Source organism: Tamandua tetradactyla, chromosome 18 (assembly GCF_023851605.1).
Source record: "Tamandua tetradactyla isolate mTamTet1 chromosome 18, mTamTet1.pri, whole genome shotgun sequence".
Taxonomy (NCBI): Eukaryota; Metazoa; Chordata; class Mammalia; order Pilosa; family Myrmecophagidae; genus Tamandua; species Tamandua tetradactyla.
In genome coordinates, this window is record NC_135344.1 from 2,372,752 (window position 1) to 2,387,085 (window position 14,334).

Consider the following 14,334-nt stretch of genomic DNA (forward strand, 5'->3'; position numbering starts at 1 on the left):
ATAAACTGGCCATACAAGTTAAATTAGATAATGCACTCCCTAAACTATAAATTTTGCACCAAGTAAACAACTCTCCCTTTGGTCTTACACAGAAGTTGAAGTTTTTAAATATGGACAATATCATCTTTTACCCTGTATTCTGATATGCCTTAGTCCTAGCCAAATCAACTTCATTCATATCGTCAAAGTGATCACTTTTTCAACTTTTCGACAGTTGTTGTATGGGGTACTGCTGATTTTCATAGCTTCAGTGCTCTAAATCTGAGTCTCAGGTATCACATAAATACCTAAAATTTGGGGGAATGATCAGGTTGTACACGAATAGCTCAGTATCTAAGAATTTAGAAATAACAGTAACAATTCTTGACTATATGTGGATGCCATAAGAGCTTACAATCTAGGACCCTTTGCAATAGGCCTCAACATAATAACCCATGTTCTCAACTTCAGTTTACCAAGTTTTTATATTATAGTTAGTCCATATAAATGAGACATGATAATATTTGTCTCTTTGTTTCTGACATTTCTTTCAACATAGTGTCTTCAAGTTTCATTCACCTAGTTGCATGCCTCACAACCTCATTCCTTCTTGCAGCTGCTCAGTAGTCCATTGTATGTATACACCATAGTTCCCCCTTCCATTCTTCAGGCCTTGTACCCTCAGGCCACCTCCATCCATTGTGAATCATGAACATTATTGCCATAAACACCAATGTGCAAATGTCCATTCGTGTTCTCTCACTCATTTCCTCCTCTGGGAACATACTGAGCAACGGGGGTTTCAGAATCATATGGCAACCCCACCCCTAGCCTCCTGTGGAATCACCACACTGCCTGCCAAGGGGCTACACCTCTCAGTTTCCCTACCAACAGTGAATAGGTACAGCTCTTTCTCCACATTTTCTCTAGCGCTTGTTTCTCTCTGTTCATTTTTAAAGTTTTATTCACACATCATACAATCCAACCTAAGTATATAGACATGCCTTTGCCACCATAATCTATCTGAAGTCATTTCCTTTTCTTCTACACAGCATCCGTACCCCTTCCCCATATCCCCCACTTGTTTACCTTTAGTTTTGGCATAATGCCTTTATTACATTCAGTGGAAGCATGTTACAGTGTTACTATTGACTACACACCCAAACTTTCATTGACTGTATTTTTTTCTGTGTACCTTTCCATTTTCAACACTTTGCAGTGTTGACATTCATTTGTTCTCCCTCATGCAAAAACATATTTTATTTGTACTTTTAATCACTGACATTGTCCACTCTAGGCATTCCTAAATTATGCCATCTCAGTCTTTATCATCTGTCTTTCCTTCTGTTTTCATGCATGTCCCCAGCCCTTCTCAACCATACTCATTTCCAGCTTTATTCAGTGTACTGGTATTATTGTACTACAATTAGGTAGTATTGTGTTATCCATTTCTGAATTTTTACAGTCAGTCCTATTGACAATCTGTATTCCTTCAGCACCAAATGCCCAATGTCTACCCTCTTTCTATCTCCTGATAACCTGTGTTCTTATCTTTAACTCTCAAAGTTCACTCAGTGTTTGTTCACATTAATGAGACCATACAATATTTGTCCTTCTGTTTCTGACTAATTTCACTCAGTATAATGTCCTCAAGATCCATTCCTGTTGTTACATGCTTGATGACTTTATTCTGTCTTACAGCTGGGTAATATATAAATAAATTCTTGCATGACCACTATAAATGTACAACACTTGCACAAAGAGTTAATAATCGAGTGGTATATAGGGAAAATTTCCCTATTGCAAGCTATGGACTGTAGTTAACAGTAATACCTTAATATTCTTTCATCAACAGTAACAGATGTACCACACCAAAATGAGGGGTCAATAATGGGGGTGGGTGGGTATAAATGATATGGGATATTTGGAGTTTCTTTTTTTGTCCCCTGATATTTTTCTTACTGGAGATATGGAAATGGTCTAAAATTGAGTATGATGATGATCGCACAAGTCAGTGATACTACCGTGGGACACTGATGTATACTTTTGAATATATCTCAATAAAATTTGAAGATTCAAAAAAAAAGTTACACCTAAAAACAAAAGTGGAAAGAACACTCCACATGATGGGATAAAATATTTGCAAGTCATAAAACTGATGAAATTTGTGTCCAGAATAAATAAAAATGAAATTTGTGTCCAGAATATATAAACAACTTTTACAACTCAGTAATAAAAAGGTCACCCAATTACAGATGGACAATGGATCTGAATAGACGTTTCTCCAGGTGGCCAATAAACACGTGAAGATACTCCACATCACAGCCCTCAGGGGCACGCAAGCCAACACTCTCTGGACTCTGCCATTCCCACAGTTGCCCAGCCAGCCTCTCCCAAGGCTGAGGACCTTCATTGGTTGCCAGCTTGCAGCCTGCCGTACGGACTTGGACTCTGCACTCCCATGGTTATGTGAGACATAAATTTTATATCTACAGAAATCTCCTGTTGATTCTGTTTCTCTAGTGAACCCTAGCTAATAGAAATGAAAACTTACGTCCACACAAAAACTTGTACACCCATGTTCACAGAAGCATTGTATTCATAATAGCCCCAAAGTCAAAACAACCCAAATGTCCATCAAGTGATGTGTAAATAAAATGAGGTATATCCATATAATAGACTGTATTCAACAGTAAAAAATGAAGTACTAATATTTATTACATGAATGAACTAAAAAGCAATAAATGAAAGAAGCCAGTCTCAAAAGAACACCTATTGTAGGATTCCATTGATAACAAAATAGTCCAGAATAGGCAAATCTATAAAGATAGAAAGTAAAGGAGTGATTTATAGAAGTGGAGGTGATGAGAAGGGAATGGGAGAAGACTGCTAGTGGGTACAGAGTTTCATTTTATGGTATGAAAATTTCCTGAAATTAGATTGTAGTGACAGTTCCACAAGTCTTTGAAAAACCACTTCACATTATTTTAAAAATATTTTTATTTAAGAAAATTAACAATTCACTTAGAACCCCCAAAATGGCTATCTTAATTAGCTTATCCATAGGCATATTTAAATAAAGTATTTAATAATTGTTGTAAAACCTATGTTTGCCCAGTAAGTTTCATAAACTAATTTAAAATTAAAGCAACCAGGAAAAAATTTACAAATTCAGATATCAGAGTCTCTTAAATTCTAAATATTAACCTTAACTTAAATACCATTGGTTACGTATCAAAACTGAATGTTCTCAAAATATCAAGTAGAAAGTTATTACAAATATCAGTGTTGCTATGGTAATGATCTATGTTACTGAACATTTTCCTGATTTCAGGAAAATAGAAAGATACAAATGTTTCTACAGTTAACATATGAGAATCTTTTTTTTTAACTTTTTAAATTGTACAACATATATACACAGCAAAGAAAGAAAAAAGCAATGGTTTTCAAAGCACTGTTCAACAAGTAGTTACAGGACAGATCCCAGAGTTTGTTACCATACCATCATCTCAGATTTTTCCTTCTAGCCGCTCAAAATTATAGGAGACTAAAAGGAATAAATATTTTTTGTCATCAAAATAGACTTTTTTTCTTTTTTATGAAAAATAACATATATACAAAAAAGCAATATAAATTTCAAAGCATAGTAGAGCAATTAGTTGCAGAACAGATTTCAGAGTTTGGTATGAGTTACAATTTCACAATTTTAGGTTTTTACTTCTAGCTGTTCTAAGATACTTGAGACTAAAAGAAACATCAATTTAATGATTCAGCAATCATATTCATTTGTTAAAACCCTACCTTCTCTGTATTAACACCTTTGATCTTTCTATCCCACTCTTTAGGAGTATTTGGACTATGGCATTCTAACTTTTTCACATCAGAAGGGGCTGACAGTAATATGGGGTAGGGAGATGGCACTAGCTTATGTCCTGGAGAGGCTGGGCCCTCTACATTTTAGGACTTAATCTGGTCCAGGGACCCATCCGTAGGTTGTAGGTTTCTGGAAAGCTACCGTAGTGCATGGAAAGTTTGTAGAATCTTATATATTGCCCTCAGTGTTCTTTACGATTGGCTGGAATGGCTTTGGTTGGGGTTTGACAAGTTATGATAGATAGCAATGTCTAACTGAAGCTTGCTTAAGAGTGACCTTCGGAGTAGCCTCTCGACTCTATTTGAACTCTCTCGGCCACTGATTCTTTATTATGTAAACTTCTTTTCCCCCTTTTGGTCAGGATGGAATTGTTGATCCCATGGTGCCGGGCCTGGACTCATCCCTGGGAGTCATCTCCTACCCCACGAGGAAGACTTTCACCCTTGAATGTCAGGTCCCACTTAGATGGGAAGGCAATGATTTCACTTAACAGATTTGGACTTAGAGAGATTGATGCCACATCTGAGCAACAAAAGAGGTTCTCCAGAAGTAACTCTTAGTCATATCTATAGGTAGGCTAAGCTTCTCCGCTACATTCACAAGCTTCACAAGAGTAAACCTCAAGATCAAGGGCTTGGCCTACTGATTTGGGTGTCCCTAATGCTTGATACAATATCAGGGGATTCCCTGACAGTAAAGTTTAATAGTTCCATATTTTCTCTCCCATCCCTCAAGGGACTTTGCCAGTACTTTTTGATTATCTTCTTAATATATTCTGGATGTATCCAGGCATTACATTAAGCTATACAGGATTAAAGGCATTCATTCTTATTCTGGACTCCCTGTGTTTCAATTGTTCAAATGAGCTATCCAGACAGGTTGAGTTAGATTATGTGCTGCAGAAAATTTAGGTTTCGGACAAAATAAACCTTTCTTCCTTTGGCCTCAAAGAGTAGGTGAGGTTCTAAAATATAGACAATATCTTCCTTACCCCTCTGTTCTTAATAACCTTAATTCCCAACCTGATCAGCTTTGCTTATCTGTAAATACCAGGTTATAGATATATAAAACAGCCTTTCAAAATCTAGAATTAATACTTATAATTCTGGACTAAATGTGTCTGCTATAAGAGCTTACAGTCTAGGCCCCTGTTTTCTTATAAGTATTTTCTAAAGGAGAACATACAATAATTTGTTCTTTCATTTCTGCATATTTTACCTCACTAAATGTCCCACAGTTCATTCACATCGTTGCATGCCCCACACTTAGTTCCCTTTTGTAGCAGCACAATATTCAACCATATGTATATGCCATCATTTGTCAATCTACTTTTCAGTCAGTGCATCCTTCAGCCACCTGCATTCATTAGGCATCATGTATAATGCCCAAAGTCTACAGCTGATCAACATTCTCAATTTTAGATAATTTCATTGTTCCCAAGAGAAAGATAACCAATAAACACACCCTCACCAAATAGGAAATCTAAACCTCCCCTCAACTCTTGTTCCCTCCCCATCATTTACTCCTGCTGTTGCTGTGCCACTGCTGATGTTTTCCTGTTAAACACAGACCATAGCATGAATAGCAGTTTTTCCCCTGTACCCTCCTGGACTTATTCTTTTTTTTTTTTTTTTTGCATAGGCAGGCACCAGGAATTGAACCCAGGTCTCTGGCATGGCAGGTGAGAATTCTGCCACTGAGCCACCATCGCACCGCCCTATATTAGGTTTGGTTTTTTTTTTTTCCTATATACCACCCTAGTATTAACACCTTGTATTAGTATCATATATTTGTTATAATTCATGAAAGAACATTCTTATACTTGTATTATTAAATATATATTTACTCATCTACAATAGAGTTCACTATGTTGTACAATATTATGTTTAATCTTTTAATTTTTGTTCTAATATATACATCTTAAAGTTTACCCATTTTTTTTTTTTAACATAGGCAGGCACCAGGAAGTGAACCCGGGTCTCTGGCATGGCAGGTGAGAATTCTGCCACTGAGCCAAAGTCACATCACCCCCTGTACCCTGGACTTAAATACTCTTTGTACGCAAATCTTTCATTTGAAGTAGTTCTTGCAAGAACTTATTTATATTTGTAGTGTTAATCAGTGGGACATATAGGTCTATAGAATCCCTTTCAGTCATGTTCACCTTCAATATGGTAATATTACTTGTAGACCCATTACAGAACCACCTTCACTTCTATCTTTTCCCTTACATTTGAGTTCAATCTCATTAGCTAACTGTTCATCCATCTCTACCTTCTGTGTATCTCTAGGTCCCCTATAGTCTATATTATAAGCCTCTGATTTTACCTCTACCATGGTCATGAAAGTGGAGTTATACAGTATCTATTCTTTTGTGTCTGGCTAATTTCACTCAGCATTATGTCCTCAAGGCACATCCATCTTGTCATGTGGTTCAGGACATCGTTTTCTCTTACTGCTGCATAATAGTCCATTGTATATATATATAACACATTTTGTTAATCCACTCGTCTGTTGATGGGCATTTGGATTGTTTCCGTCTTTTGGCAATTGGTAATAATTCTGCTACGAACATTCGTATACAAATGTCTGTTTGTGTCACTGCTTTCAGCTCTCCTGGGTATATACCAAGTAGTACAATTGCTGGGTCATAGGACAACTTGATATTTAGTTTCCTAAGGAACCACCAAACTGTCTTCCAGAGTGGCTGTCCCATTATATATGCCCACCAGCAGTGCATAAGTGTCCCAATTACTCCACATCTTCTCCAACATTTGTAGTTTCCTGTTTTTTTAATAGCAGCCATTCTTATAGGTGTGAGGTGCTATCTCATTGTAGTCTTGATCTATATTTCCCTTATAGCTAGTGAAAATGAGCATCTCTTCATGTGTTTTTGAGCCATCTGTATTTGCTCTTCAGAAAAATGCCTATTCATATCTTTTGCCTATTTTATAATTGGGTTGTTTGTTCTTTTGTTGTTGAATTGTATGATTTCTTTATGTATACAGAATATCAAACCTTTATCTGATGTGTGATTTCCAAATATTTTCTCCCATTGACTTGGTTGCCTCTTCACCTTTTTGACAAAGTCTTTTGAGGTGCAGAAGCATTTGATTTTGAGGAGTTCCCATTTATCTTTTTTTTTCTTTTGTTGCTTGTGCTTTGGCTATAAAGTTTAGGAAGTTACCTCCTATTACTAGGTCTTGAAGATGTTTCCCTACATTTTCTTCTAGAAGTTTAATGGAGCTCGTTCTTATATTTAGGTGTTTAATCCATTTTGAATTAATTTTTTGTGTAGGGTGTAAGATAGGGGTCCTCTTTCATTCTCTTGACTATTAATATCCAGTTCTCCCATGCCTATTTATTGAAAAGACTATTTTGTCCCAGTTCAGTGGTTTTCGAGGCCTTGTCAAAAATCAGTTCACCATAGATTTGGTGGTTTATTTCTGTACTCTCGATTCGATTCCATTGACCAGTACTTCTCTCTTTGTGCCAGTACCATGCTGTTTTGGCCACTGTGACTTTGTATTAAGTTTTTTTTTTTTATTAATTAAAGAAAAAAAAAGAAATTAACCCAACATTTAGAAATCATTCCATTCTACATATGCAATCAGTAATTCTTAACATCATCACATAGATGCATGATCATCATTTCTTAGTACATTTGCATCGATTTAGAAGAAGAACTAGCAAAACAACAGAAAAAGATATAGAATGTTAATATAGAGAAAAAAATAATAATAGTACAAAAAAAAAGACAAACAAACAAACAGACAGACAAAAAAAAACCTATATCTCAGATGCAGCTTCTGTATTAAGTTTTAAAGTCAGGAAGTGTTAATCCTCCCACTTTGTTCTTTTTTAGGATGCTTTTAGCCATTCGGGGTCTCTTTCCCTTCCAGATGAATTTGGTAAGTAGCCTTTCCAAGTCTTCAAAGTAGGCTGTTAGAATTTTGGTAGGTACTCCGTTGAATCTGTAGATCAATTTGAGTAGAATTGACATCTTAACTATATTTAACCTTCCTATCCATGAGCAGAGTATGTCTTTCCGCCTATTTAGATCTTTGATTTCTTTTAGCAATATTTTGTAGTTTTCTGTGTACAAGTCCTTTACGTCCCCAGTTAAGTTCATTCCTAAGTACTTGATTCTTTTAGTTGCTATTTTGACTGGAATTTTTTTCTTAACTGACTCCTCAGTTAGGTCATTGTTTGTGTATAGAAATGTTAACTGATTTTTTTTTTTTCTGCGTGGGCGGGCACCAGGAATTGAACCCGGGTCTCTGGAACGGCAGGCAAGAACTCTGCCTGCTGAGCCACCGTGGCCCACCCAAAACATTACTGATTTTTGCACATTAATTTTATATCCTGCCACCTTGCTGAATTTATTGGCTCAAATAACTTTGCTGTACATTTCTCAAGATTTTCCATGTATAGTATCATATCATCTGTAAATAATGAAAAATTTACTTCTTCCTTTCCAATTTGGATGTCTTTTATTTCTTTGTCCCTCTTGATTGCTCTAGCTAGAACTTCTAGTGCAGTGTTAAATAATAGTGGTGATGGTGTTCCAGTTTGCTAGCTGCTGGAATGTAACACACCAGAGACAGATTGGCTTTCAATAAAAGGGGATTTATTTAGTTAACGTATAATTCTTCAGAGGAAGGGCAGCTAACTTTCAACTGAGGTTCTTTCTTATGTGGGAAGGCACAGGGTGATCTCTGCTGGCCTTCTCTCCAGGCCTCTGGGTTCCAACAACTTTCCCCGGGGTGATTCCTTTCTGCATCTCCAAAGGCCTGGGCTGAGCTGTGAGTGCTGAGATGAGGTATGCTGAGCTACTTGGGCTGTGCTATGTTGAGCTCTCTCATTTAAGCACCAGCCAATTAAATCAAATATGATTCATTGCAGCAGGCATGCCTCCTAGCTGACTGCAGATGTAATTAGCAACAGATGAGGTTCACATGCCATTGGCTCATGTCCACAGCAACAGAACTAGGCACCCCACTGGCCAAGTTGACTCTTGAATCTAACTACCACAGACAGTATCCTTGTCTCCTTAGGGGGAAAGCTTTCAGTCTCTCTCCATTGAGTACGAGGCTGGCTATTGTTTTTTCATAAATGCCTTTTATCATATTGAGGAGATTACCTTTGATTCCTATCTTTTGAAGTGTTTTTATCAGAAAAGGATGTTGAATTTTGTAGAATGCTTTTTTAAGCATCAAGTGAGATGAACATATGAGAATCTTAATCACCATAAATGGATATCTTAGTTAATCCGTAATCATATTTAAATAAAATATTTAAATAATTATTCCAAAGACTCTTTGTACAATATGCTTTATAAACCAATTTAAAATTAAAGCAAGCAAGGAAAAAATCTACAGATACAGATATCTGAGTTTCTTAAATTCTAAATATTAAACACTGTCTTAAATACCATTTGATTAACTATCAAAATTGTGTAATTCTCAAAATATCAGGTAGAAAGTTATTACAAATATCTTCAATATTTTTACTTCAGGAATCTGTTTTATCTAATATTATTATAGCTGCCTATAGCTTTTTAAAAATGTTTTTTATTATAAAATAAACCATATATACAAAGCTAAGAAGAGCAGTGATTTTCAAAGCACACTTCAACAGACAGCTACAGAGCAGGTCTCAGAGTGTGTTATGAGCTACCATTCCATCATCTCAGATTTTTCCTTCTAGCTTCTCCAAAACACTGGAGACTAGAAGGAAAATTAATATAGTGATTCAGCTGCCATACTCATTTGTTCAATCCCATTTTCTCTGTTATGCCTCCTAGCTCACCTTTACTTCTTCTCCCACTGTACAGGAATCCTTGGGGAATGCCTGTTCCGACTCTTTCCTTTCATGCTGAGAAGCGGTGTCCACACTGAAGGATCTGGGGATGCAATCAATTGATAATCCTGGAGAGGCTGGTTCCTCTGAGTTTCAGGATTTTTCTGACCTAGGAATCCTCTTGGAATTATGTGTTCCAGGTAGGCAAACCTAGTGCAGGAAACCTTTATGGTGTCTCAGTTAGAGCCCAAGGTGCTTTTAAGAGGCAACAGGAGTGATGATGTTAAATGGGATTTAGCTAACTATGACCATGAGTGCTATGTAAATGCCTGTTAACTGTTGGCCACAGCATGCATTTTCAGTTCTCTCCCTATATCCTTCTACCATATGCTTCTTGTCCACTATCAAACCATTGAAATTGTTCATGTGAGAACTTATTAATCATAAATTTAATCATTGGATACATGGCATTTATACATTCCCTTTCAGTCATATTCACCTTCAACATGGCAATGTTACTTGTAGTCCTGCTAATTAGTTACCATCACTTCTGTCCACTCCCCTGCTTTAGATTCAGCCTCTTTGGGTAGCTTTTCCTCCATCTCTAGCTTCTGTGCCCCTCTAGGTCTGCTGTCTTCTACAGTATACCCACTCAGATTACCTTTACCAGAGTCATAATAACAAAATCATACAGTGTCTGTCCTTTTGTGTCTGCCTTATTTCACTCAGCATTATGTCCTCAAGGTTCAAACATGTTGTCATATATTTCTGGACATCATTTCGTCTTAGTGCTGCATAATATTCCATCGTATATATCACATTTTTTTTATCCACTCATCTGTTGATGGGCACTTGGATTGTTTCCATCTCTTGGCGGTTGTGAACAGTGCCGCTATGTACATCGGTGAGCAAATGTCTGTTTATGTCACTGCCCTCAACTCTTCTGGGCATATACCAAGTATTGGTATTGGCAGGTTATAGTGCAACTCAACATTTAGTTTACTGAGGAACCATCAAACCGACTTTCACAGCAGCTGTACCATTATACATTCCAACCAGCAGTGAATAAGTGTTTCAATTTCTTCACATCCTCTCTAACTTTTGTAGTTTCCTGTTTGTTTAATAGCAGCCATTCTTAAAGGTGTAAGGTGATATCTCATTGTCATCTTAATTTGCATCTCCCTTAAACCAATGAAGATGAGCAGCTCTTCATGTGCTTTTTAGCAACCTATATTTGTTCTTCAGAAACGTGTATATTCATATCCTCTGTCCATTTTATAATTGCGTTGCTTATTCTTTTTGTTGTTGAGCTATGTAATTTTCTTTATGTACACAAGATATCAAACCTTTATCCAATATGTGGTTTTCAAAAATTTTCTCCCATTGTGTGGGTTGCCTCTTCATCTTTTTAACAAGGTCCTCTGAGGCACAGAAGCTCTTGCTCTTAAGGAGTTCCCATTTGTCTATTTTTTCTTTCACTGCTTGTGCTTTAGGTATAAAGTCTAAGCTGCTACCTTCTATTACTGGATCTTGAAGATGTTTCCCTGCATTTTCTTTTAGAAGTTTTATGGTACTGGCTTTTACATTTAGTTCTTTAATCCATTTTGAATTATTTTTTATAGGGTGTACAGTAGAGGTCCTCTTTCATTTTTTTAGCTATTAAAATCCAATTCTCCCATGCCCATTTATTGAAAAGACTATTCTGTCCCAGTTCAGTGTATTTGGGGACCTTATCGAAGATCAAGTGTCCATAAATTTGGTGGTCTATCTCTGCACTCTGGATTCTATTTCATTGGTCAAACCTTCTGTCTTTGTGTCAGTACCATACTATTTTGACCACTGTGGCTTTATAGTAAACTTTGAAGTCAGGAAGAGTCCCCCAACTTTGTTCTTCTTTCTTAGGATATCTCTAGCTCTTCAGGTCACTTGCCCTTCCATATAAATTTGATAACCTGCTTTTTCAAGTCTTCAAAGTAGGGTTGTTGGGCTTTTGATTGGTATTGCATTGAATCTGTAGCTCAGTTTGGGTAGAATTGACATCTTGATGACATTCAACCTTCCTATCCATGAGCAGGGGATGTTTTTTCTATCTATTTAGGTCATTTTTTATTTCTTTTAGCAATTTTTTGTAGTTTTCTGTGTACAAGTCCTTGGCATCCCCTGGTCAGGCTTCTTCCTAGACATCTGATTCTTCTGGTCAGTGTTTTGAATGAATTTTTTTCCCTTACGTGCCACCTAAGATAGATCATTGCTTGTGTATAGAAACATTACTGATTTTTGTATATTAATCTTGTATATCACCAATTAGCTGAATTTGTTTATTAGTTCAGGTAGCTTTACTGTAGATTTCTCAGGGTGAAAAACCCCTTCACTTTAATTGGGTGATTTTATAGTATGTGAATGTGGGGGATTGAATCACATTGCCCACAAAAGACGTGCTCAGATCTCAATCCATGTTGCTGTGGGTGTGAACCCATTTTAAAATAGGACCTTTTGAAGATTTTATTATTAGTTGAGTTGTGGTCAAATCTAATCTGCGTTCGTCTTAATCTGTATGACAGGCGGCCTTATAAAGAAAGGAAATACAGATGCAGTGAGTCAGTTGAAACCTGACCCACAAGAAGCCAGAAGAAACTCCAGAAGAAAGCATGGCCTTGCCATCTTGATTTTGGACTTAATAGCCTTCAAAGCCCCAACAATAAATGCTTGTTGTTTAAGCCAAACCACTGTGTGTTATTTGTCATTGTTAGCACTGGCAAACTAAGACAGTGAATTATAGCTCATGAAAGCTATTTAGAAAAATGTAAACAAAATAGTTTCAATAAATTATTTGGGGACCTTTGAGCCTTATGCATTAGCTTAGAGCACTGTTAATCAACTGCTGGTGACAAGTAAGGTCTGTTTCATTTCTGAAAAGCATCACTGCTGGGTGTCTGTGTAGGACTAGTGAGGCCAGAGTTGGTGACAACAATAAGGGCTGAGATTTCTCCAGTACACACCACATCTCCACGCACACAGATAACCTTGTCTTTTCTTCCCCTTTCACAGATGAGCAAACTGAAGGTTAGAGAGGTTACTTATCTGAGGCAGAGCTGACCTGGAACCCAGCATCTTTCTGTAGCCAAAGTCCACACTGTTAACCACTATGCTTGTAGTCTATCAATGCCTCTCTGTACTTGACTCAACTATAAAATGAAAGAAGTTGGGTTAGATGATCTCTGAAAAAAAAGATCTTGAGTCATACGTACGTGGAATAGATTCTATATTATGTAATAAAAACTTAATCTGTCAGTGAATTGCACTCTATGGATTCTCTACTAAGAATGATTCTAATATTTAAACTGTGTCCTGCTGTGAACCTACAGAATAGGTCCTGCTGAAGTTCAATGGGCACTTAACATGAAAAATGAAACAGATCACTCCAAACAGCAAAATGGTAACAATTTATTAGGGAATTTACAGTCCAGAAAACTGGTCCTAGGTGGCTGCAGGACATTCAGAGTAGTGCCCTGTGCCACCCAGCAGATTATAGTGGTTATATAGGGCAAGAACTAGGAAGGCATAGAGTCAAATTGGGATTTGCAAGATCCTAAATATGCCTCTTTGAAGGTACTGATAGCAGGAGTGGTTCTAGTATGGATAGCTATTGTGCCAAGGAATGTGCACGAGCACCTTAAGATACATCTACAGTTGTGGGGAGAGGTTCCTTGTTTAGGAATTTATGTCTACTCTAGTTTATAGCCTCACAAATTGTCATTAAATAACATAGCATTTTAGAATATATGCTTCCAAAGGAAACTGAATACCAAGTCTTGGTTTCATTCTCCTGCTAGTGGTCTCCCCACTTGGTAACACAGCACATCAGAAGAAAGTTTTGAGCAAGTTTATGTTATGTGCATGAGCTCCTTTACAAATATATATGTACATAAGACATGCACAAAGTATAAAGAAGAAAAATTATGAAACACTTAAATAAATGTATATATTAACAATACAGAAAATACTTCAGCTCTTCCTAAAAATGTCCATAATTTTTAGAACAATAAAATTGATTAAGTTGCATCCTTGTTTTTGAAAATCCTGGTCTAGCCCTGCAATAGCTTTGGGAAGGCAGGGTTCCACTGTAAACCACTAAGATCCGTGGCTTTTTGGGCAGCTTCAAGTGCTTCATTGGCGGTGCTGTATTCTTATCTTCTTTAAACTTTTTTTGTCAGTTTTTTTTTTTTTACATGGCCAGGCACTGGGAATCGAACCCGTGTCCTCTGGCATCGCAAACAAGCTGCTGAGCCACCGTGGCCCGCCCTTCTTTAAACTTTTAATTTCGGAATAATTTCAAACTCACAGGATAGTGGCAGCTGTCTGTGCGGAAATTTTACTCAGTCCTGTCCACCAAGATGTTAAAAACAAAATTTCAGTCTCCCTGACGTCAAATATTTGTGCATATATGATATACACAGTTATGTATATGATAACTAGCTCGATAAAGCCCTGCTTTTTCTAAAGATGACTATTTCGATGCTTTTTTAAAAATGTCCCAACTCTCGGAACGCACGTGGGCTGACAAAAGCCAGGCCCGGCGGCACCCAAGAAAGGGCGGAGCAACCCCGGGGCCCCCCTTCCCCAGGCCGAGGTCGGCGGGGGCGCGCACGCACGCGGGGTCTCGCGCGCGCACCCGCTAC

General features: G+C 37.3%; 1 long non-coding RNA gene across 5 annotated transcripts in view; it reads left to right on the forward strand.

Moving 5' to 3' along the window:
* Positions 1–12,378, forward strand: part of LOC143661924 (uncharacterized) — a 46,508-nt gene extending 34,130 nt beyond the window's left edge. For 2 of the 5 annotated variants that reach the window (XR_013164993.1, XR_013164994.1), the window contains 5 exons: positions 5,495–5,579; positions 5,807–5,846; positions 7,719–7,764; positions 9,690–9,855; positions 12,217–12,378. This is a non-coding gene — a long non-coding RNA (uncharacterized LOC143661924). Of the gene's footprint in view, positions 1–2,234; positions 2,449–5,494; positions 5,580–5,806; positions 5,847–7,718; positions 7,765–9,689; positions 9,856–12,216 lie in introns of all 5 variants that reach the window. The other 3 variants (XR_013164992.1, XR_013164995.1, XR_013164996.1) reach the window with 3 other exon arrangements.
* Positions 12,379–14,334: the final 1,956 nt, after the last annotated feature.